Source organism: Heteronotia binoei, chromosome 4, assembly GCF_032191835.1.
Source record: "Heteronotia binoei isolate CCM8104 ecotype False Entrance Well chromosome 4, APGP_CSIRO_Hbin_v1, whole genome shotgun sequence".
Classification (NCBI taxonomy): domain Eukaryota; kingdom Metazoa; phylum Chordata; class Lepidosauria; order Squamata; family Gekkonidae; genus Heteronotia; species Heteronotia binoei.
The window spans coordinates 40,634,168-40,660,114 of NC_083226.1; the positions used below are offsets into that span (position 1 = coordinate 40,634,168).

The window sequence follows — 25,947 nt, forward strand, 5'->3', positions numbered from 1 at the left end:
ACAGAGAACCAAAAGAAGAAGTGAACTTGTAAAAGAATATGGAAGGAGAGTGGAATTGGATTACAAATGGGACAATAATCAGGCACCAAGGGACTAAAGTCTTGGACTTGTACCAGGTAAAGAAATGTGTCTGTTCAGACCATTAGCTTCATTGGATTACCTTAGAGCAATTTATTTCATAGAGTAGTTGAGAGGGAAAAAAATCCTTCTACTACTCCAGACTCCTTAGAAGCAGGGATGCCAAGTCCCCCCTGGCTACTGGTTGGGCATGGGTTGGAAGATATAAAAGTGCGCAGTGAATGTCTCCACAGAACATCGTACTATGATTTCAGCAAGATAAATGGTCAGATACTACAATAGACTTTCTTTTCATTATTATTAAAGTGATGACTGCAAAAAGAGAATACTTTCTTTTTTACTAAAAGAGATTTCTATCTCTAAGAAGCCCATATCCTCAATAGCAAAATTTAAATCTAGACATTGCATTTCCTGAAATATGATGTACACAGTCAAAATAAACAAAGATTAAGTTGGTGTTTTTTACTGCCACATGGACAGCTGTTATTTAAAGGTGTTTTCCTCAATTAGGTTACATGACCAAGAAGATAACTGAAGTGAAACTAAATATTCTGGCTTCAGAATAAACTTCAAAAATACCATAGTGATTGCACTGGGGACATAAGAATTGAGAGAACAGTTTCATTTCATAATCTATTCCTAGTCCTCTCCAATTCAATTGACAACAAAGATAATCAGATCCTAAACACATTTGTACAAAACGCACTGATTTCAACAGAGCTCCCTTTTTTAATAGATTTGGTTAGGATTGCAGGTTTGAGTTACTAGAGAGTGGAAACAGATGAACTTAAATATGAAATCCACTTGTGAATGCTGAATATATAACTATTAAGAAAAAATATTTGAATGTCAATTTGCATCGTTTAATTTGCCAGTTAGAAAACCAACATTCATTTTATGTCTGCTAACAAAACATCAGTGATGATCTTAGGAGCCCACTGAAACTGTGAAAGAAATTATATGTGATGCAGACCATGGATCTCTGTCAGTCTTTAAAAGGTACCGTAAATTCCAGGTGCTCATCTGCGATTTAGATCAGGGACAAGCAGCAATGAAAAAGAGGATTTAACCCTTCAACCTCTGCTCAAGTTTCACTACTCAAAATCAAAATCCCTATATTAGCATTTAAAAGAGAGAGGGGAATGTTGGGTTTTTAAAGGATTCTCCCCCCCCCCCTTTCAATGCTAATAACAGCATTGGGAGTCTAATTGCTATTACTGGAATTGAGCAAGCACTGAAAAAGTAAATCCTCTCTCCCCTCCTCATGCAGCGCAATCCACACTATGCCTGTGTGTGCACAGAGTTTCCATTTACAAACCAATGGAAATCCATGACCCTTTGTGCCTACAATATGAAACAGTTTCTAGCATTTTCATGCTGTATAGTAAAGTAATATCTATAAATTTCAATTCAACTCAGCAGTGCTGTTTCAACTACTCATGTCCGTTTACGAGTTCAGACTTTGCAAAATACAGGAAGAAGTCAAAATGAAAGTTTATGGAGCACTACAAATAATTGCCATATTTCTTTTCTGCTTACAATCTTTTATAAGGATCTAACTAAATATTATATGCAAACACATTTAACAGGATTCTGGGGGACTGTTTCCATCCAAGAAATCTTGCTTCAAAGACAGGAGAATCTGGAGTACAGAAGTACTCCAGCAAAAAGCACTTAATACAGTGAACTTCAATATAGTGATCCATAAGGCACCATGGTGTCTGCTTCTATGTTCTCTGGCACTCCATAGCTAAATTCTCATGCATCAGAACTCAGCTGACCCATCCCTCCCCATATACTTGCTCCCACGCTGCTCAATGTTTGCACCTTTTAAACTCCGTCTCCAGCTCCCCTTGCCAATTCTATCCAAGAAAATCCACAAAAGTCTAGCTTCTCCTTTTGCAGCAGGGCTATTCTCCTTCCTCCACCCCCACACACATTTTTTTCTAGGAAACTGAATTCTGTGAGTTTAACCCTCAAGAAGAACCCGCTTCAACCAGATGAAATACTTCTAGTTTCAAATTATGTGTGTAGAACTGTACTCCCTTTGAAAAAACAGCTTCATAGCTTGGGAGTATTGCTGGATCCTAACCTACTGTTGGAGGCTCAGATCTCCTCTGTGGTACATTACCTTCAGCTGCTACATCAGCTGTGTCTGTTTCTTGAAAAGCATGATCTAGCCACAGTGATTCATGCTCTGATTTAGAGCTTTTTTTTGGAGAAAAAGCCCAGCAGGAACTTACTTGCATATTAGGCCACACCCTCTGATGTCAAGCCAGCTGGAACTGTGTTCCTGCTCAAAAAAAGCCCTACTCTGATTACTGTAATGCAGTTTATGTGGGGTTTCCTTTGCAAATGGTCAGATATTTCAGTTCATTCAAAATGCATCAGCTAGGCTATTGTCATGTGTGGGTTGCAGGTTACTGGAATCTCCAGTATCAAGTTCAAATCCCAACTTAATTCCCACACCTGCATGAAAGTAAGGGATACAAGAAAGACTAATGGGCTATCTGCCATGAGATCTTTTAAACACTGTGACCGATTGCCCACTAGCCTTGTCCTGGTTTCACGCTCCTCTTCTCTGCGGGGCTTCCTTCTGATTTCGCACAAGCTGCCCCGGGGCTGCAACTTGCTCTGCCTCTTTCGCACGGCAAGCAAGATCCTCTAAAAACTGGTTTCTTTTTGCCGCGTGTTTAACAATTAATTGGATCAGCAAAGTAGGCACTTAAGTCTCCAGCTGGCATTCTGTTTATAAATACATTTCTAATATGTTGAGTGTTTTGGTATCTGAATGAAAACTGGTGTGTTCATTGAGAATACAATCCAGCATTAAAAGTTCAAGTAAGGCTGAAAATCCCTCTGTGGGAGCAGGGGATCCCCTGGTTTGGAGACCCTCCCCCTGCTTTAGGGTTATCAGAAAGCAGAGGGGGGGATGTCCACAGAGCACTCCATTATTCCCTATGGAGACTAGTCCCCATAGGGTATAATGGAGAACTGATCTCAGGGTATCTGGGGAGGGCTCTTTTTTGAGGTAGAAACACCATACTTTCACCATAGCATCTAGTGCCTCTTCTAACCCTCCCCCCCAAAGTTTCAAAAAGAATGGACCAGGGGGGTCCAATTCTATGAGTTCCATCCACCAGTATTTCCAATTGAGGAAAGGCATTTAAAAGAAACACGGTTTCTTTAAATATGATGGCCAGAACTCTCTTTGGAGTTAGTTCAATCATGCTCGTCACAACCATGCTCCTGGCTCCACCCCCAAAGTTCCCAGATATTTCCTGAGTCAGACCTGGCAACCCTAACTTCAAGACACACAGTTCTCAGGGAATAGTGTTCTCAGCTCCGGGTTGGGAATTCCTGGAGATCTGGGAATGGAGCATTGGGATTTGGGAAGGGGAGGGACTTCAGTGGGGTATAACATCCTAGAGGCCCTCTTCCAGAGCAGCTATGTTTTCCAGGGGAACTGATCTCCATCATCTGAAGATCAGCTGTAATTGTGGGAGATCTCTGTGCTCCACCTAGAGGCTGGCAACCTTAGAGGTATAATAACCCCACTAAACAATATGCCCTTTGAGATATCACTGTGAAACTTTTATCCATATTTGTAGCAGAATTCTCAGTTTGAAGTTCAAATTCTAGTTTGTACCCATTTTGAGAGTCAGGTAAGGGATGCAAAATATACTGCATTACAGTATCTTTGCTAGTAGCATTTTGGTAGCATTCAACTGAAGCGCCTTAACTTGTTAAATCATTAGGAACCCTACCTGCCAGCTCTCAATGGAATTAAGACTTAATGTTTTATTATTGAGCCTCATTCTATAGGCACTGTAAATTATTTTCAACCTGTCATCCAAAATCCTCTATAATCTAGTAATTATGTGAAATACCACCAAATAAACTAGGCAATAATCTAGGTACAAAGGTTAAATCAGTAAAACATTGCCTCAGGCAAAGGAGCCAAATTGGAATCTACATCCTGCATTAGTGTTTTTATTACCACATCAAAGCAATTATCTTTACATTCAACACAGCTTCCTTCAGTTACAAACATATCTGTAAAGCAACCACACCACCTATATAATTTCAAAAACAAAGCAACAGTGCAAAGGCTTTTGTCTGCCATGCTAACAAGTTATCTTTTCATTTACACCTTCACTTTTTCTTCTTTTTATGGCTTAAAGAGCCTGACATCCGCTAATTGAGACAAATTGAAACAACAACATTGGGCAAGCTTTTGATTTTCCAGAACTCTTTATCAAGATGAATTAAAAGGGCAGGAAGAGAAATATTTCAGACCATGATTTTAAGTCAGCCCATCCTCTAAATTCCATTTTCTCCAGGGGAGCTGATCTCTGTAGTTTGGAGAACTGTGTAACTCTTGGAGAACTCCATGCCCTACCTCCATGCAGGCTGGCAAATCAAGTAGAATTGGGCACAGGAAGGGAATTGGAGCAGTACTCAAGCACAAAGCAGGTCACCGCCAATCTCCTGCCCATGGTTAGGTGACTGGACAGCATAAGGGGTCTGTTCTAGTATACAGGAAAGCAAAATCCCAAGAGCGTAAATGTTTGTAATGACCCACTATTAAATATTTTTTGGGGAAAATGTTGCACCCATATTCAGAAGACAGATTTAGAACTATATATATTGAAAACCCTTTTCTTAAAAGTTCAAAGTACTTCACATATTACTAGTAATCCATACAACTGCTCTGTCAAGGAGTTTAGTATTATTGCCCCCACACTGCAGAAGAGAGACTGAGCACAGAAGACTAAGGGGTTGCCTAAGGCCACCTAATACATTTGTGGCTGAGGTGAAATTTGAACTGGGGGTTTCCTGACTCATCATCTTAATCACTACACTACATGAGTTCTGGTTTCATTTTCATGCTGGTTCAAAGATAGAGTAATTATAGGATTAAACACACTGCGTAAAGTCTATAGTAATTTAACACAATTCTTCAGTGAAACAAGTCAATAATTTTTGCTCCAAAACTATCATTATTTAAGCAGCTTATCCTTTTTAATGTGGGGATAAGGAAGGAGAAATGCAAAATATCAGGGCAGATGTTTTCGATACTTCACATAGCTTCATGTAAAAAAAACCCCACCAAGATACTATGACCTATTTCCAAGGCTCCCTTTTTTTTGTTTTGACATAGCACTAAAACAGTGCAAACAAGCTGGCAATCCCTTCTCTTCTTTTTAACCCAGCTATACCATAAAAGATAAATCAAGAAAAATAAAACCCCAAATCCTTAGAAATGTAAACAGGAGCAGCAGTTATTTCTCAAGAAGTACTCCGTGTTCACAATTACAGATAATACTGAAACCTCCTTGAGACACAGATGGTTTGTTGAGTCACAGTACTTGAAGCAACCATAGTCCTACCCTAAGATGGGACTCTGTGGACCACAGTTCCATATCTTCTTGCTTGCAGCATAATGCAATGCAAAAGCAGGAGCTCCAAGCTGCACACTGGTCTGCTGCCACAATACTGATCCCCACTCAAAGCACTCAAGAGATTTTGATACCTGTACAGAGTTTATGTCTCAAAGTTTAATTGGACATTTAAAAATATTAAATATGATCCTATTTAGAAAATGTTTGTGGAAAGTGACATAGTGTAGTTAGATTCAGAATTCTGAACATACTCACTGATTCTAAGCATATTTTCTCTCCAGAATTTACTTGGACTTATTTATTTCAGAGCGACATAAGCTTTCTAACCATACAGAATTCCAGTCTGAGCGCCTTCTACTTTCAAATCATACTAACAGTAGCTGAGCATACCTAATAATCAGTTCTTAGGTAATATTTTATGTCAAAGTTACTGTTAGATCATCTGTTAGGAGCAGAACCCTCCCAAATTGCCAACCTCCCAAATAAAGTGAGTGCAAAAATAAAACATTTGAGGAGGTGGAATTGGGTTCCTTCCACCCCATTATCAAAGTAGTCTTCAGGTAAAATTAGCTATTGACTCCCAGGTAGGTTTGCCAACAATCCTGGAGAAAAATGCCTTGTCTCCTTAATGGTTAGATAGGATGTTATTTACCAGATAATGTCATTTACCTCTATGTCATAAAAAGCTTGAACTACTCATTTTCACACATAACGTATCCCCCTAGGCCTGTTGGCAACCGTAATTCTAATGCAGTAAATATATGCAGGAAAAGAAGCTGTTGTATTACATGGGGAAAAATCCACAACAGTAAAATGTGGCAATCTCATGCTTGTACTATGGCAATACAGTACAAACCCATATATTACGTTTGCACAGCCACCACAACATCCCTTCCTAAACTCACCTATTTCCTTTTGTTCCAGTCTTCAATCAGTAGGTGAAGACTCTTTTTTCATAGAATCATAGAGTTGGAAGGGACATCCAGGGTCATCTTGTCAACCTCCTACACAATGCAGGAACTTTACAAATACATACATCCCCAGTGGCCCCTGCTCCACACCCAGAAGATGGCTAAAACCTCCAGGATCCCTTGCCAATCTGGTCTGCAAAAAAAAGAATTTAAACGACCCCAAAGTGTCAATCAGCATTTCCCTGGGCTTGCAAGAAAGGGCCACCAGAACTATGCACTGATGCAAACCCTTCCTGCCCTCCTTCTCATGATCGGCCTAATTCACAGCAGCATCATTGCTATCAGATGGCTATCTAGCCTCTGCTTAAAAACCTCCAAGGAAGGAGTGCCCACCACCTTCCAAGGAAGCCTGTTCCACTGAGGAACTGCTCTATCAGGAAGTTCTTCCTAATATTTTCTGGAAATTCAGTGCCATGGATGAAGATTTCCATCTGTCTGCTCCCCCCCCCCACTTTTTTGTGGGGAAAAATATTAGAAATTTCATCAAATCTTAGAGCTCAGCAAAATTCTCACAGGGGTTTTTAAACAATGGAGCCCAGAAGCAAATATTTTTAAGGCGGGGGGGGGGGGGGTAAGAAAGAAAGAGCACAAAATTTAGATGTTCCAGAGCTCTGCTCCTTTGAGCTCCTGCCCAAAATGAGTCCTGCATTTATCCCTGTTAAAATTCATTCTAGTTTTCCATCCTGTCAAGATCATCCTGTATCCTGTCTCTGTCTTCTACTGTATTTGCAACCCCTCCCAATATAATATCATCTGCAAATTGAATAAGCATACCCTCTCTTCCTTCATCCAAATCATTTCATCTAGCTTTCCCTTGGGAAATCCTACCTTCCTGGCCTATTTCAGTTGTTTTTATGCTCTTGTAGGTGCATTTTAGCTTGGTTTTAATAATGTTTTTGTTTATTTGTTTTAAGACATATTTTTATTATGTATATTTTTAATGTCTGCCACCTTGGCAACCCTGATGAGGGCAAAAAGGTATAAATTTTGTAATCACTTACGGTATATAAATAAATGGCAAAAACCTTGACACCTGGCAGAACATTTTCTTTTCCGCCCTACTCAGCAGAGAGAAAAGCAGGCCAGCTGGCTCCAGTGAGCTTGAGGGGGCTGGAAGCATCCTGGGGTGACATCCACTTGCAGTGTCAACTGCCAGAAGGCCAACAAAGGTTGGAGGCATCAAGCTGGCCGCCTGGAGAGATGGAAGTGAGGTCCACACAAGCCTGAAGACACAGAGATATGGTGGCTGAAGGGGAAGAACTTGCCTTCCAGGTGGTGCCAGTCGACAGCATTTTAGATATCAACAGTCTAGTGACAAAGCTTTTGCTGTAGTTGTATTAATATATGGCTAGCGGAAGCATATGATGTATCAAAAAAGTTATGCTAGCCTACATACAACATTGATTGAAACTGGATCACACATTTTGGATGGCTGAACTGAATGGGGGAAAATCTTGTTTTTTAACATAAGATGTGAAAATCAATTAACCATATGGCAAAACTGTATTAATTTAAACTACAACAGAATGCCAGAAAATGGATTATCTGTTTGTTGTCTTGAAAATGCAAAAAACTTATAACAATACTATTAAGAAGCTCTGTTAAAAATGAGGGAGCAGCAAAAGGCAGCACAAATTCTGTAGGTGGAATAATATCAAGCCTACTAAAGCCTTTAACCAATGTTAACACTCAATACAAACTCCCACTGTATTTTTCAACTTGTTTCCAGTTACAGTGGGGGAAGTTATGTAGACAAATACTACAGTGTAGGAATGCCGAGTGCCACTTCAGGCAGGCTTTCTCCCTCTGACCCCCCCCCCCCCACCTCTGAGGCCAGCAAGAAAATCAATGGGGGCAGAAATGATGACAGGTTTATGTGATGATGTCACAGGACAAAAACTGGATGTGACATCAGGTAACACTCTACACAAGTTATGGGTTAAATTGGGAATTTTATTTACACATAAGCTGATCTGCACCATTATATACATCTTAAAGCGCAGGTTGCATTGAGCTTGCAAAGCAAGCTTCCTAACAGGGCAAACCCACCCCGGCTCAGGGCAGGGTCTGGAAGCTTCCGGACCCTACCCGTCACTGCACACCTTTAGGTAGCCCAACTGAGGACCACCCCCCCCCCCATCGCTGATATCTCGGGACCAGAATGATCAGGGATGGCAGTGGCAGCCAGACCCAGCTGGCCAACCCCTACCCGATTGGTCAGCTCTCCTGCGCTGAGCCCGAATAGGCTCTCCCCCACCCTTGTGATTTCATCCGAGGGAATGGGAGGCGGGCAATTGCCGGCAGCTGTGCAATAGCTTCCACCGGTTTTGTGGGAATGTGCGGGCTGTTGTTTCAGGGGCAAACAATAGCTCCAGGAGGCTAAAGAAATAGGACCCTCCAACTTTGTTTCCCTCCTGTACTTTCTAGAGGAAATAAGATGACTATGCAGTTGGAGAAAGCCTGCCTGAATTGCTCTCTCTTCCCGTAATTCTTTTCACTTTGTATATTTAAAGTACTTACCTAACACTGCAGGGCTGATGAGAGAGCATACCCCAGCCCATGACCGCAAAGCCTTAAGGCCGATCATATGCTCCCTTGACCCCAAAGAGGCCCCCAACCAGGCCACCTGGATTCTATGATAATTAAACAGAACTTCCAAAGCTTCAACCAACCTCACATCCAGGTTTTCATTTGAGGGGTAGGTGGGCAAATAACTGCCACCACCTGTCTAATATCTGAGGCACAAATTGCCATATCCCGCCAATCAAAGACTCCTCATCCAACTAAACAGGAGGAACTTGGCTTATTTGAAAACTAAACTTTATATAACCAATCCTTTAGACAAACCAACTGGGGACAGCACAGACTTTCTTAGATAATATATATATTTAAAGATAATATATATTTTTAAAGATTATTTTTAAACAGAAGGAAGTAAGCTGCATAAACCTACTTGCATGCGGAAAGGGGAACAGGGAAAATTTCAGGCACACAGGGGAATGCAAAATAGAGTGAAAATGACACAATAAGCTAATACAACCTGACTAAACTGGTATCCTAGCTTAATGGCTTTCAGTTCACAGATTCTGAGCCATTTTGCCAACCTGACATGGTTTTATCCTGCAAGGAACTCCTCTTTCATTGCTTGTTCCTGGAAAAGGCAGTCATAGCTCTCCCCTCAGTTTTATCAGCCCATGTGCATGGATAACATTTTTTTCCAGCTCTGGCTGGTACTAAGCCCAGAGCTTTTTTTTGAGCAGGAAGGCAGTTCTGGTTGGCTTGGTGTCAGGGGTGTGGCCTAATATGCAAATGAGCTCCTGCTGGGCTTTCTCTACAAAAAAAGCCCAGACTGCTATCACTGAAGCCCTTTTGGAGAAGAAACCCTATCCCTCTCTGTGAGGCTTTGTGATTTGCTATCCTGTTCCTGCGCTTACTAGAGAGGCTTCTCAAAGGGACTGTCTGGTTTTGGAGCTTAACAAAGTCATGGGGACGATTCCAAACTTTCTCCTATCATGATTCTTCAAGCTCTCAGTCTAATTTTTCTTCAGCCCTTCCCCCCTTTTAAATAACTCACCAGTGCTCTTAACATTTCAGTTCATATCAGGGTGGTTTCTTTTCTTGGCGGGGGGGGGGGGACTTTTGATGCTGTTGTCAATTTATATTATATTGTTCTACATATCTGAAGAGTCCCTGAAGTAGTTATAGAACCATTCCTTGTATGTAGGTGGCCAGGTTTTGCTGTTGTAATGATTGGCACAGGGAACAGTCTTCTTACTATCAGATACAATGACTAAGGATGAGGAGACTTTTGGATTTTGATTAACAGAGAATCCAAACACTCATTTCAAGACAATTCCAATTGACTTTTGATACTTCTGATATGAACCCTGCATCCAAAAGCCTGAACTGTGAGTGTTTTGTCTCTTTCCAAAATTTAAGGCACCATCAAGATACGGGCAAGCCTATGGAGGTACAAATGGAAGCTCAGCTAAAATGATACCTAGATGATAGTTGTAAAAAAAGCAATCATGGCATTGTTTCTATGGGCCAAAAATCATATTCTAAAAACAGTTATATGTATATATTTCTCTGCGATAGCAATATAAGAATTTGGGCTTAAAACAATACCAGCAGACTACAGAGCCCACAATTTTCACTGCCAAGCTAAAATTAGAGTCCCCAACCTGGAAAAAAAATGATTCATTTCAAACCAAAAGGCACAATGCAGCAAAAGTATCTTGGCACCAATTAATGATTCTTTCTAAAGATGTGATTTCTTGACATTTTACAGTAACTTTTAAGGAACCAGTCCAGTTCAGGAGCACTCAAGATCTGAAATACTAAAAACCATGTGAAACTACCTTTTCTCCTAGAACTTGATTTTAAAGAAAGGACCATCTTGTTATATAGCAGCTAACTCTGCCAAGATGATTTCTGACATCTAAGGGAATAGAGTTAAAGTATTAATTTTAATCAGTTTCTAACTATTCTGCCCTTTCCACAAATGCTTATCATGGGTTATATATATATATATATATATATATATATATATATATATATATATATATATATATATATATATATATATATATATATATATATATATATATATATATATACTTCATATATAGTATGGCTTTTCACTGAGATTCTAACAGTATGATCCATACAACGAACAATTATTTTGTAGTGATTATAAATAAACTTAGAGAACATTCCTGAGCCACTTTGGTGGGAAGGGCGGGATATAAGTCAAAATATAAATAAATAAATAAATTCCACTAAAAGCACAATATAATACAGGTAAGACTGGAGAACTATGCACGTAAGTCTAATAGCTCCTATTCTATTTTTTTAAAAACAAATATGTAAGCCAGAGTATTATGTTTGTTAGACAGTTGGACTAGGACTTAGGAAATGCAAATTCTAATTCATATACTGCATGAAGCTTACAGGGTGCCCAGGGCCAGCAAGAACACCCTCTCAGTGCAACCTACCCCTCAGGGCTGTGAGCATAAAATAGTGGAAGAAGAATCTCGCACACCACCCTGGTTTCCTTGGAGAAACACTGAGATAAAAATGCTCCAGACAGATAAATAGAAACAGAACACCAGTTTTAAAAATATGCTGTAAGGAAATAAAAATTATTTTGTGCCTGTTTCAAGCTACCAGTTTGAGAGCCAGTTTGGTGTAGTGGTTAAGTGTGCGGGCTCTTATCTGGGAGAACCAGGTTTGATTCCCCACTCCTCCACTTGCAGCTGCTGGCATGGCCTTGGGTCAGCCATAGCTCTAGCAGAGGTTGTCCTTGAATGGGCAGCTGCTGTGAGAGTCCTCTCAGCCCCACCCACCTCACAGAGTGTCTGTTGTGGGGGAGGGAGATAAAGGAGATTGTGAGCCACTCTGAGACTCTTGAGTGGAAGGCGGGATATAAATCCAATGTCGTCTTCTTCTTCTACCATTTAATACTAGCCAAACAGGTAAAGTTCTGCAGCATTCTAGAATGTGTTTAGAAATAGATTTTTATTAACTTCTAGGTCAGAATATACATGAGTAACCTGCGCAAGGTGGCACATACAGCAGAAGCTTCAACTGCTGCTATTTCAAACTAGGAAGAATTGGGGCAAGGGCCTGACTATGGCTCTGCATCAATTTTGCCCGGCATGTGGAAGGTACATCTGGATTCCACTATAACCTGAGCTTCTGGTAATCACCCATAATTACTTCAGTCTTATGTAAATTCAACTTCAGCTAGATTACATATAAACCATAATAATCAGACATTTAAAAGAACAAGAGGTGGGTCTCATCAACATACAAATGACTCCAGACCTCCATGTAAGGTTTCATGAACACATCAAAAAGAGGGTGGACAAAACTGGATTTATTTGCTGCAATTTTCTCCCCAGTGGGGACCAAGAGTGACTTACAACATTCTCCCCTTCTCAGTTTTACCCTAACAACACTGAGGTAGGTTAGGAAGTCACTGACCTAAGTGAGCATCCACAGCAGAGTAACGATTCAAATTCAGGTCTTCCAGATCCTAGACTGATGCTCAAACCACCACACCACACTGGCTTTACAGGAATATACACAGGAAAGGTGTTTGCATGTATGGATTTGGCCATCATTGCATTCTGTCCCTTCCTGAACCATACCAGAACAGCTGCATTTGATAGGAGGTACGTAATTCCACACCAGTCATGTCTTGTGCAGCTGCCATCAGCCATACTGTCATAGTTATAAAGCTGATTCCAGAAGTCATCATCAGTAACAATTTACAAGTTTTCCCAATCTTTCCCTATCACACTCTTCATTTCCCCAGAATTCAGAATATTTCTTCCAACTGCTGTTCAACAGAACTGCTATTTCTGTAGTGTGGATAGCCTTTGTGCTTCTATTTCACCACACACTTAAAGTGATGTCTCCTCTGATGTACCTTGACGTTAAATGAATACATGCTCCCACATTCCAGTTGATCCTTCATGTTCATTGCCCTTTTATCACTTATCTCTGATCAATGCACCAATAGCTGCAAAAATTATTCACTGGCATTATAACAACATTAAGGAAGAGTAGTATTTCTCATCCTACCTACAATCTTTACCAGCTTAAACTGGGATGTAGCCTCAGTGGGTGTGTGCAGTGCTAATAATAATAATAATACCTTTTATTTATATCCCGCCCTCCCCGCCGAGGCAGGCTCAGGGCAGCTAACAACATTAATCAATATAACAAATGATACAATACCTTAACAGTAGATAAAAGTTAATTAAAATTCTAAAAGTAGTAAAACAATACAATTAACACCTTGGTGCTATTCTGACCGATAACAAAATCATTTAAGCAGTCTCTCAGTGTTTAGTCGGTGAAGGCTTCACTAAAGAGGAAGGTCTTGCAGGCCCTGCGGAAACGGTCAAAGTCCCGCAGGGCCCGTACTTCCTCTGGGAGCTGGTTCCACAGGTGTGGGGCCACAACAGAGAAGGCCCGAGTGCGGGTACTCTGCAGTCTTGCATCCTTCGGCCCTAGGGTTGCCAATCCCCAGGTGGGGGCAGGGGATCCCCCGGTCTGGAGACCCTCCCCCCACTTCAGGGTTGTCAGAAAGCGGGGGGAGGGGAGGGAAATGTCTGCTGGGAACTCTTATTATTCCCATAGAAAATCATGGAGAATTGATCTGTGGATATCTGGGGCTCGAGGGGGGGGCTGTCTTTTGGGGTAGAGGCACCAAATTTTCAGTATAGCATCTAGTTCCTCTCCCCAAAATACCTCCCAAGTTTCAAAAAGATTGGACCAGGGGGTCCAATTCTATGAGCCCCAAAAGAAGGCGCCCCATCCTTCATTATTTCCTATGGAAGGAAGGAATTGAAAAGGTGTGCTGTCCCTTTAAATGTGATGGCCAGAACTCCCTTTGGAATTCAATTATGCTTGATCTTGGCTCCATCCCTAATGTCTCCTGGCTCCACCCCCCAAAGTCTCCTGGCTCCACCCCCAAAGACCCCAGATATTTCTTAAATTGGACTTGGCAACCCTATTCGGCCCTGGGATAGTCAACAGGTCTTTCCCTGCTGACCTCAGTGCTCTCTGGGGTTCGTATGGGGAAAGACGGTCCCTCAGGTAGGCAGGTCCTCGGCCATATAGGGCTTTAAAGGTAATAACCAGCACTTTGTAACGAATCCGGTGTATAACTGGCAGCCAGTGCAGTCCGCGCAGCCCTGGCTGTATGTGCTCCCATTTGGGGAGCCTCAATAACAGCCTAGCCGCTGCGTTCTGCACCAGCTGCAGCCTCCGGATTCGGCACAGAGGTAGCCCCATGTAGAGGGCATTACAGTAATCCAGTCTCGAGGTGACCGAGGTGCTAGGCTAGGATCTGGGAGACCTAGGTTTGAATCCTCATTCTGCTATGAAGTTCACAGGGTGACTTTGGGTCAGTCATTATCTCTCAGCCCAACCTATCTCACAAAGTTATTGTGGAGATAAAGCGGAAGAAGGGAAAATAGTATTGTAAGCCACCCTGAGTCCCCACAGGAAGTGGATATGTTATAAACAGGACTTTTTTTTTTAGCAGGAACGCACAGGAATGCAGTTCTGGCTGGCTTGCCATCAGGGGGTGTGGCCTAATATACAATGAGTTCCTGCTGGTTTTTTTCTACAAAAAAACCCTCTGGGTATAAGTATCTAGATAAATATATTGGGTGGATTCATATGTTGCTCCGTAGGAACTGGATGCACAGTTAGTGTATTTGATGCTTAATAGCAGTGTGGAAGGTGGAAGTGTTGATATGCTTCCATATATAATAGTGCAAACCAGCTCACCTAAAAAATTAAAAATATGTCTCCACTGACATTTGTGAACAATGGGGGGGATGAGAACAGAAACACCTCTTTTGCAGACAGAAGTTAATTATTTGCATGGCTCAATATCCACTGGCATGTGAATCAGTGTGGAAATTCCTCAACAACACAAATAGTGACATACAGAGGTGCTCTGTGCCAAGAAGTGAGCCAGTTTGGTGTAGTGGTTTAGTGTGTGAACTCTTATCTGGGAGAACCAGATTTGATTCCCCACTCCTCCACTTGCAGCTGCTGGAATGGCCTTGGGTCAGCCATAGCTCTCGCAGCCACGGCTTTTTTCGAGCAAGAACACAGTTCCAGCTGCCTTGGTGTGAGGGAGTGTGGCTTAATATGCAAATAAGTTCTTTCTGGGCTTTTTCTACAAAAAAAGTACTGTCCACAGGAGTTGTCCTTCAAAGGGCAGCTTCTGTGAGAGCTCTCTGAGCCTTACCTACCTCACAGGGTGTTTGTTGTGAGGGAGGGGAAGGTAAAGGAGATTGTGACTGCTCTGAGATTCAGAGTGAAGGGCAGGATATAAATCCAATATCATCATCTTCTTCTTCTCTTTTGTAATTCCATATGCAACTAATGCTGGAATAGCATTGGCTGATTTGCAGAAAATAGCAACAGCAGGTAAACAACCTGCGTGGTGTCAAAAGTTATAAAAAGATCTGGTATGATCAATTCCTGGGTATCATATAGATCCAGATGAGCAGCTGTGTTGGTCTGAAGCAAAAGAACAAAGTTAGAGTCCAATGGCACCTTTAAAACCAACAAAATTTTATTCAGGATGTGAGCTTTTGTGGATGCTTTAGGTTTGCATATGTTGACATAAAACAAGTTCACATCCGTTCCCCCCATCAAGGTAATCATAAATGACATTATGGATGGCCCTATGATTATTGAGTGTCACATTTAAAAACATGGGTACCATGATTTGTGGAAAAAGAGAAAAGATCCTATCAACATGTGATCAGGTGCACAAATATAGCAAGATGCTACAGACAGAAAACTATCAGAGAATACAACCTCACCCTGAGATGTTGCTTAAACTTAGATTCCAAATTTGATGCAGTTTGGAGGAGATACAAAATTATGTACCCTCCGGTCCACTCTGGTTCTACCATATCTTTTTTCTTTTTTCCCCTTATTTTTATTTTCTGACCTCCCATACCTGGTTGTGCTACCTCAGCATCCTCAAGTCAACAAGCACATGAAAAACTGAGCACAAGAATGCACTGCTGTTCTAGATTCTTCACATTTTTTGTATTTTTGCTTCCATTTTCTTTCACTAAATGACGCTAGTATGGTTCCTTCCACTTGGAAAAAACTCATAAAATTAATAGAGGGGGTGGGAGAAAGGGCCAAACAGAAAACAAAGTAAAGCTATATAAAAGGTCTTTAGTCAAGCTAGAATTCATTGTAAATAGTCAAACTTGCCCCATTTAGCTCACATAGACCTTGTTACTTTGACAGCAATATCAGTTATAATGCTTTGTCCACTAAACAAAAGTGTTGCTATAATAGCAGCCTATGGATATGCAGACAATGCTTCCCACTCACTCCACTGAATTCAGCAAACCAGAAGTCAACACACAAACAATGGATGTAGTCATTATTTAAGAGTCTACTGTATAATAAACCAAAAAGCTGGTAAAAATTAAAAATTTACCATATACCACATATGAGAATATCTTTACATTTTGCGTTGAAGAATAGTTACCACACAGTGACTAATGCAGAACAGAATTCACAGTATCTGGCATGCATTGGAAAGTAAGTGGGGAGGAGGGAGCATCAACCATTTTGCAACTCTTTAGCTACCCTAATTGCAAGTAGAAATAATGTTGTTTTCCCATACAAATGCTATCCAGACCAAATGTTCTTTCAATTTGTTAATTTCCCTGTTTTGCCATTAGATTCTAACTTTGTACCACTTTGCATGCTTAACCATTGCCCACCAGCTATATGTAGCACTGTTCATGGTACCCCATTTCATTGTATGATGAAGTATGCATGCATACGAAAGCGTACATTGTAATCTGGATAAAACTTTGTTGGTCTTAAAGGTGCTACTGGACTCTTAAATTTGTTCTAAAGCTAGTCAATCCCCCATTCGGCAATGGCAGATATAGTCACAAATGTTTCAGTGAGGTGACAGTTAAAGGGTTAAGCTCTGAGCTGGAGACTTTCACATATCCAACACTTCAGTTTAGAATGGAAGTAGCAAGTCCAGCGTGTCTTCACTCTTGAAACATCAAAAGACCATATGGCTTCATAAAGGACACAGACGTTTTAAGGAAACATCCTGAAGAAGAAGAAATACCTAAGAATTCAAGGCAGGAACTTCAAGCCAAAACTCCGAACTCTCACATTTACTTTTCTCAGTGGTTAGAAGCTCCCACAATGACCTAGCAGGAATCTTGTTTACTTTGCAACAAATCTTAACTTGCAATTCAAACAAGACGATAAGAGCAAACGGCATAAAAGCCCAGGTCCTACGCAGGCTTTGTTAGTAGCCCCATCGGGCTCGACGGGGCTTACTCCCAAGTAAACGCGGGTCTCAGATTGCAGCTAGCTGATCGCGAAAAGCTGCACCTCAGAGTCGCCGCCACCCAGAAGCCGCCTGTCTGCCTTTAAATTCCCAGTAACGTCGTGCAGATTTAAAAGCCAGAGACGTGTCTGCAACTTCAGACTTGGAGGGAAACCACCCCCCCCCCCCAAAAAGCTGCCTTCTCTGCAATCGTTTCATCCTTAAAACGAAATGCTCAACCGGCAAGGTTTTTTTTTTTTAAAGTAACTAAAGAGAGAAACATCTCTCACGTTCAAAACTTAATAGAAAACGGCACGGCAAACAGTACCGTGCAAGAAACTTGAAGGGGAGGGGGGGGGGAGGAGGATAAGAGTTGGGCATTCAGCAGAGTTGGATTTTTAACAAAATGTTCGGGAAGGGACGGATGTCTGCAAAAGCAATCTCGCCCTGCTTGCTTAAGGAAGGGAGGCGTCCCAAAAGGGGGGCTGAAGGAGAATGCAGAGCGGCCAGAAAGACGAGGCGATGGCCCCTCTCCTACCAATGCCTCCTTCCCAAGCCCCTTCCCAATTACCTGGCCCAGGAGAAGTCCCCCTAGGCGGCTGCCGCTGCTCCTCCTGCCGCCCCCACGGAGCTTCTCGTCCAGCAGCCAGCGAGCCTTGACCCACAGGGGGCTTCCCGCCGCCGCGCCTTCCCTCCCAGCCAGCCAGCCAGCCGCCGGCTGGTGTGGTGCCTCTCTTCCCGAGCCGAAGGACTCTCCAGCGGGTTCTTCACTTTGCTGCCGGGCAGCCGCAACGGGGGGGTGGCGTAAGCCCCATCCTCTGCCCCGGCGGCGCTTTGGGGAGGGCGAGAAAGGGGGGAGGCAGCGCCGCGTCTCTGAGGGGAAGAGATGAGGCTGCAGCAGCCTCCTCGGCGGCAAGCGCGCTCATGGGCAGGGGGAGAAAGGGAGGGAAGGTGCTGGGGGCGCTGCTGCTGCTGCTGCTGCCGCCGCCGCTGGGCCGGCTGCGTGTGGGTCGGTGGGTGGGGTGCCTGCTTCGAGCTCCCTCCTCCGCTCCCCCTGGCCTCTGGCCACCGCTGCTTCCACGCGCCTTGCTTCCCGCTTCCAGGCTGCCCCACCAGCAGCCAGGCTCTGCTTCTCCCGTTAGGTTGGCGCTTTTTCTCACCTGCCTGCTCCTGCCCCCCGCCCCCCCCCCCCCCCGCGCACCGCTGCCTTTCCCGCCTTTCCTCACAATGGCCTCAAGTTTCCTCGCAGTGCATTATCGATCTTATGTTCTCTTTCCCCCTCTCTCTGAAAAAGTGTGCCTGCAACATGCAAGTCGATAGCTTGAATAAAACTTTGTTGGTCTTATAGGCAGGCCTTGAATTCAGCAGGAACCCACAGGAGCACAACTCCTGAACCTTTCTGAGGGTTCCCCCTCCTCCTCACCACCTACCTTGTCCATTGAATAGTAAGTGCAGCTGCATAACAATCTCTGGATTAGGAGAGTGGGAAGCCAGCCAGCCACCAGGGGCTTTGACATGCCCCCCAACAGCCCTCATTAACCTCTGGAGAAGCCCACCCCACCCTTTTGCCACTTCTTATGTGATTTTTGGTGGTAGGTGGCTTGTTGGCCTTTTAACTGGGGCAGGGGGGTGGCCAAGGAGAGCTCTAGGTAAGCAAGGTCTGTTTGGGCTGGCTGGATCTATAGCTAGCCCAGGCAGGCCTCTCTCACCCGGGGCTCTCCTTTCTTGCATTGGGTTGCTTTTGGCTGGTGGGGGGGTTTTGATATATGCTAATGAGTTCCACCACCTACTTTTCTACAAAACGACCCCTGCTTATAGGTGCCACTGGACTCATATGTTACACTCTCTCTCTCTCAGATATTTTGTGTGTTTAAACCCAATATCTATCTCCAATGATGACCCAAAGTGACTTACAACATCCTTCACCCTTCTCACAAAAACCTTGTAAGGCAAGTGGGGATTTGAATTGGGGTTTCCCAGATCCTAGTCTGACAGTAACCTCTGTCATGGTGGTTGACTATCTGAGATACTGTCATTCTCCCCCCCCCGACCCCCCCCCCCCACATCTGTCTGTCTGAGCCACCTCAGATGATCATACATATCACACTTAAGGAGAGCTCTGTTCTCACTATTACAGACCGTTTGCCATTATTACTCAGTAATTATGTGAGGTAGAATCGTAGGTTTGGAAGGCACCTTCAGGGTCATCTAGTCCAACTCCCTGCACAATGCAGGAAATTCACAACTACTCCCCACACCTTCAGTGACCCCTGCTTTATGCCCTGAAGATGGTAAAACTCCAGGAACCCTGGCCAAACTGGCCTGGAGAAAATTGCTTCTTGACCCCAAAGTGGCAATTGGCAATTCCCTGGGCATATAAGAAAGGACCATAAGAACTAACCTCTGATGCAACCCTTCCTCTCATGTTCTGCCTAAGTTCACAGAATCAGCACTGCTGTCAGATGTGTGTGTGTGTGATTATTATTATTAGTCATAAAGAGGCATGTCTTTGTGTGATCCAGTGCTTTTAAAATACATACATTTTGCAAACTCATCTTGTGTATGAGCCCCATTAGGATGAAATTGGAAAGAATTAAGACATGGAAGGTGAGGTATGGGACTGAGATTTCCAGCTCTGCCTCTAATTTTTGTGCGTTTATCTGACTTTCTTGGGGTGAAAGTAAGCTGATATAGGGTACCAGTAAGAAAGCAGCCAAAGTGGTAACTCCCATCTTCTGCTTCAAGCCCTTCTCACAGAGAATGTACTGGTAAGAAATCCAAGTTATTCTCACCTCTGCTGGTGTTCATTTTTTGTTCAAAGGCTTAGGCACTGGAGCTTGTTTTAAGAGCCATTTTGAAATCTCAGGGCCATAAGCTAGCCCACACACTTGTTGGCTTCTGTGATCTATCTAGTACATTTTTTTTTTATCCTGCCCATCTTTTGAGGAGCTCCAGTAGCCTACATCATTCCCCCTGCTCTCATTTTATCATCACAACAATCCCGTGAGGGTTAGGCTGAGGGTGCAAATCACCCAGCAAGTTTCATGGGGTTTTGAAAATGAGTCTTCTGCATTCTAGTACAGCACATCAAGCACTACGCTACACTGCTAAGATTTAAATTTGTGCTTGTTTCTGGTAACTACTGCATATGTACATTGGAGATGTGAGGCAGTAATATGACTCTAATTAATGATATTTTGTATTTGGCACAGTTTCTGCTTTAAAAAAATAATTAAATAGTCCATCTCTTAAAAAAAAACTATTGGGAATTGTTAAATAGTGGGTTCGATGCATGAGGAGACTGGTAGCGGTGAATCAAAGCTCTTTTGTTGTGATTACAGCATGGTAATAAGCAGACTAAGACTGGAGTACTAGGCCAACGGGGCCAACTATATACACACCAAAGTTTCAGCGCTAGGACATCATTGGGTCATTTGAACCAGCAGGGGGCTGGTGATTGGTCCTGGGAAGCAGAGATTTGGATCCTGCTTCCCATTGTTCTCAGTCCCCAAGCTCAGTCCTTAAGGCATCAATGAGCCAGGCAGGAACTACCCACGCACATGAAGCATAAAGTCCACATACACAACAGGGGGTGAGGTCAGATGTTCAGAAAATCCCGCTACGGGCATGAGTGGAGTCCGGAAGCATGTTGGATTTTAAAAGGTCCAAACGTCAGCATCTGCGAATGGTGGTTAGCTCGTTCGAGTCCCGCGTTGAGACGACTGGAGTGCGGACTAATTTGATACTGCTTTAAATCCGGAACAAAATTCTTCTGACGGTTCCTGAGTGGAATTTCTCTGTTTGAACGCTCCATTGTTGGCGACTCTTCAGAAGCGCACCACCGCTTCCCGCCCAAAACCCCCTGCAAGTGATATCACTGCGCCAGTGAATGAGCGAGCGAATGTTGGCTCAATAAATCGTTTACCTGCCTCTATGTCCAGAAACAAAACTCACTTTTGAAACTAGATGTGAACTGATTTGAATTCCTGGTTTTTTTTCTGCAGGCATAATGCTCATGCTGGAAAAGTAGTGCCAACGGACTAGCAAAAACAGAGCGATCAAGTAAATTTGAAATGCACATTGAACGCACCAGTGCAAACGTGCATGCACTGAAATGCTGATTAATTCTTTTTTAAAAAGCAAAGCACGATAGCGGGCATCACTGCACCTGCACTAATATGGATTGACATCTCATGAAACGAGGTCTGGTAGAGCGCTCTGATCGACCAGCAACAGGACCCACGCGGGATAGAATGGGAGCCTGGCTGTTGTCTGATCGGGAAATTGGTTGTGCGGATTATAATAGAGGCGCATTGCAGATGGATTTAATGGTGAGTTTATACTTTATAAACATTCGCAGATATAATTTGGTACAATTCCTTGTAGTGTGTAGAATGCTACAATTGCTGTTCAGTGTGACATAACTGGACTCTGCCCCATGACATCAAAAGAGCTCACCCAATGACATCATTAAGCTTTGCTCCATGGATCTCAGAGTTTGGCATGCTGGGAACCTGGTGACCCCAGACAGTAGACATACCATGTTGGTGTTCAATCTGGCATGCTAAAGAGCACACATATGTGCATGTATGCATGTATGCATGTAAGCTGTCATTCTGCATATATGTTAAAAAGTATGTTGATAGAGGGATGCATCCTTTTGTTCACTGGCCTTTCTTCTAATGTCTGTATATCCAGCTGAATATTTGGAGCAAGTCCTCTGGGTTTGTGTTTAGGCCTAGGTGCAATCAGTACAGCTTATTGCAGCTTTCCTTGTCCCATGGGAAAGTTTATGAGCATACACATATGTGTATGGAGATGACTGCAGACATTAAGTTGAACACATGAGTGTGTTCAGGGTGGGAAAGTGCAATCCCACTTCCTTCTGTATGCATACAATGTCAATGCGCCTTTTATCAGCTGCATAATAGCAGAGCTTGTGTATGTAAAAAGCAGGTACCCAGTTGCACATACAAAACCTATATATGTCCCTTGTATGCTCAGAGGCTCTTTTAGAAGTTGTACCAGATCCAAGCACGGAGAGGATTGGATCCAGGAGGTACAGTTCCACTCCCCTCTCTGCATATACTGACTGTAAACCGGTGTAACATGCGTGCAGACTTTGGTGCCCCATGATGACCCATCACATGTTCTTAGTCCTGGGTTTATTGTCCACACAGACTGTTTGGAAACTGATGTTGCTTTTGTTACCTCCTCTGAAATCTTTCTGCCTTTCCTCCAGAAATGGTGCCTCTTCTATCCTTATCTCTTTTCTTCCGACACACATGTAGACAGAGCAGAGGGAGGAATTAAGGAGAACAGGTCTTCTCTTCATCCACATCTCACTTTTGTTCTAATTCAAATATCAAAACACTTTCCCCTTTTCAGATTGTTGTCTGTCAAAGACTCAGTTGTTCCTCTTAACATTATTATTATATCAAAAGTCACAACCCCATTCCCTAGGAGAAAGGCTGCAATCATGAGAGCTCCCTCATCCAAAGAGTGGTGAGTCAGTAAGAATTAGAGGAAGGGAATGTATAGTTAGTTATGTTAGTGCTTTTTATTTTGCATTGTACCACCTTTACCATTTCCATGTTCACTATTGCACTAAAAGTTACAACTCACTTGTTTGTTCTTGAGCACTTAGGATAAATTTATTGTTCTTATATTACTTAGGTCTGCACTCCTCTTCAGTCACAGATAAAAGGCGCTTGCTGAGAAGGAAGACAGGGGTTGTGTGGGTAATCTGGGCCCTCCCAGACAGACCCTACCAGAGTGATAGTAGCCAGTAAAATGCCCTCCCTGGCCCCCCTGCTTGTGACACCTTCCCTGGACAATTGCTTTGCAATTAGTTTCTTCTTCAAGAGAGTTTTAAGAGCCACATCCTGGAATGTTTCTTCAGATCTAAAGAATCTAAAGAATCTAAAGAACTGGATTTTGGATTTTTAGTTCTAATATTAATCCTGTCTCCCACTCCCAATGACAGATGGCAGATAGTGATGTACCCTGGATTCAAAGTGGGGGGGAGAGAAGTAATCTGCTGGACAAATGCAAGCTTTTGGGCACACCTAAGTAGCTCTTTTGATGCTAATGTCTGGTTTTCTTTACATATTATGCAACAAGTCCATGGGTTTGTTTATTTACATTATTTATAATCTGCTTTTCTAGCAGGTTGATTAGACAGTGTATGTCAATACAATCATTGGCTGGGGCTTCCAATAAACAATGCAAAACAAGCAGAAATCTGACACTGGAGTGATAATAGATATATCACAATACATTGCAACCAAGACATTAAAAATTTACTTCAATTGCAACACAAACGTTAAAAACACTGCTACCTGTGATGTGCTTCTCCAAGCTGTGAGATGTTCCAGGGTCTAGCACATATTCAGATTGGTTCCCTTTGGAGGAGAGAGCATTGGAGGCTTACAGTGTCTTTGTAAAATGTGCTTTATTTATTAAAACACACATACAGCGCAGGTTGCCAAAGAAAATTCTATAGGACTCCCAGTGACAGCAAGACCCTGCATCCGGAGGGTGCTCCAGCCATTTCAAACAGAACCTGTCTGCTTTCCTGCCTTTGCCTCTTCCAGCATCAGAACCACTTTTCCCTTTCATGCAGATACACACCTGCCCACTCCCTTCATCTGAGGGGAGGTCACAAATCCCTGATGGGCTTGCTTGCTTAAGACCCTGCAGTCATTAAGAAACACCACCATTTCTTTTGTGAGGTAGGATAGACTGAGCCTCAGTCAGGGCTTTTTTTTGAGCAGGAACACAGGATTGCAGTTCTGGATGACTTGGCATCAGGGGATGTGGCCTAATAAGAAAATGGCTCCTGCTGGTCTTTTTCTACAAAAAAAAGCCCTGGCCCCAATGATAAGGATCCCAAGCCTGCTACAATATTCTAAAAATGAGGCAACAATGTCAGTGCCAAAATTACTGTAGTGTCATTGTAAAGTTGCCAGTCTCCAGGTGGGGCCTGGAGATCTCCCACTTTTACAACTGATTTCCAGCTGGCAGAGATCAACTCCCCTGGCTGCTTTGAAGGGTGGACTACCATGCTGAGGCCCCTCCCTTCCTCAAACCCTGCCCTCTCCCAGATCCTTCACACATTTTCCATCCCAGACCTGGCAACCCTATGGCATTGGCAGTTACTTGTAGTATAAGCTCATTTTTTTGCTCTGTTACATGTGCGGGGACAGTGGTGGCTGTTGGTATAGTGTATAAGCTTACTGTTTACTTTTGCTGTTCATCAGCTAGATTCCAAATACTTTGATTGAACTATCCCTATGAAAACTGTATTCTGCTTTCTAAGGGTCAAACTATATGTCACAGCAAGAGATCCATGTGAATATCTCCAGGGTTTTAAAAAGAAGTGTAAATAGTTTGAGGAGAGGTGGTTTCAGATGCTGTTTTCCAAAATCAAATTCCACAGTGCAAAGAGCAGCTTCAAGGGCAGTGGGGCAATTTGAACTGAGAAAACAACACAGGGAAAGGGTTAAACCTTCCTTCTCCTGTGCAGTGCGGTAGCCACTCCTTGTACTTGCTATTTATAACTTTAAGACAAGGTGGAAATTTATTGATGGATTTCTCAGTTATCTCTAGTCTGACACTGAAAAAGTGCTGTACATTATTGTCCCAAAATAACCACAGCCTCTCAGAAAACGAGGCATGCATGTGCATTTGGTTGAACAATTCATTACATCCTCTTTCATTGTTAGTGTATTTCTATTTCTTATTCAAGCGTTAAACTATAACTCGTTTTTTAAAAAAAATTAAAAGGAAGCCAGATTTAGCACAAGGTTCAATACATATTGTTTGTGAATGATCTCCAAAAGAACTCCTTGAATGCTTAATCAGATGGAAAAGGTGGTTTCAAACGACAGCAGTTGTCAGGAGGTTGTCTATACTTGAGGGAATGTATATGTAATAGTATTACAGTATACATTACAATAATACAATAGTGAACCATATATTTTATCTGCTCAAGTTTTATTATATAGCTTTTTCAGTCCATTTTTTCCTGCACTTTCCCATAAAAATAAATCTGGGCCTAGTCCTCGTGATCTCCTGCCTGCTATTGAACAAAGCAGGAGTCAAGGTGCACCTTTAAGACCAACCAATTTTTATTTAGAATGTAAGCTTTCGTGTTCTCTTAAGCACACTTCATCAGATGAGGAATCCAGCACAGTGAGCAAAGACATACATAGCTAGGGTTGCCAAGTCCACCCCCAGAAATATCTGGGGACTTTGGGGGTGGAGCCAGGAGACTTTGGGGGTGGAGCCAGGAGACACTGGGGTGGAGCTAGGGGGAGGGGGGAAACGGCGCCAGGGAGCGTGGCGAGCCGCCCCGCAGCTGCCGCCTCTTCTCCGCTCGCCGTGGCTGCTCCTCCTCGCCGTGGCTGCTCCTGAGCCCATCTCAGAGGAGCAGCCACGGCGAGCGGAGAAGAGGCAGCAGCGGCACGGCGGCCTCGCCCGCTCCGCCTCTGGGGTGGAAGCAGAGGGGGGGTGGAGGCGGGCCGGGGGCATGGCGAGCCGCAAGTCCGGGTCCTAGAAGGGCCCGGATTCGTGGCTCGCCATGCTCCTGGCCTGCCTCGCCCTCCCCTTCTCTGGTTTTGCCTGCGCT

General features: G+C 43.1%; 1 protein-coding gene across 2 annotated transcripts in view; it reads right to left on the reverse strand.

Moving 5' to 3' along the window:
• LPAR1 (lysophosphatidic acid receptor 1) overlaps positions 1-14,851 on the reverse strand; it is an 82,309-nt gene extending 67,458 nt beyond the window's left edge. Inside the window, exon 1 of one of the 2 annotated variants that reach the window (XM_060237168.1) lies at positions 14,831-14,851. The gene's annotated coding sequence lies outside the window, so the exon portion shown is untranslated. Of the gene's footprint in view, positions 1-11,451; positions 11,493-14,830 lie in introns of those variants that run through there. The other variant, XM_060237167.1, reaches the window with a different exon arrangement.
• Positions 14,852-25,947: the final 11,096 nt, after the last annotated feature.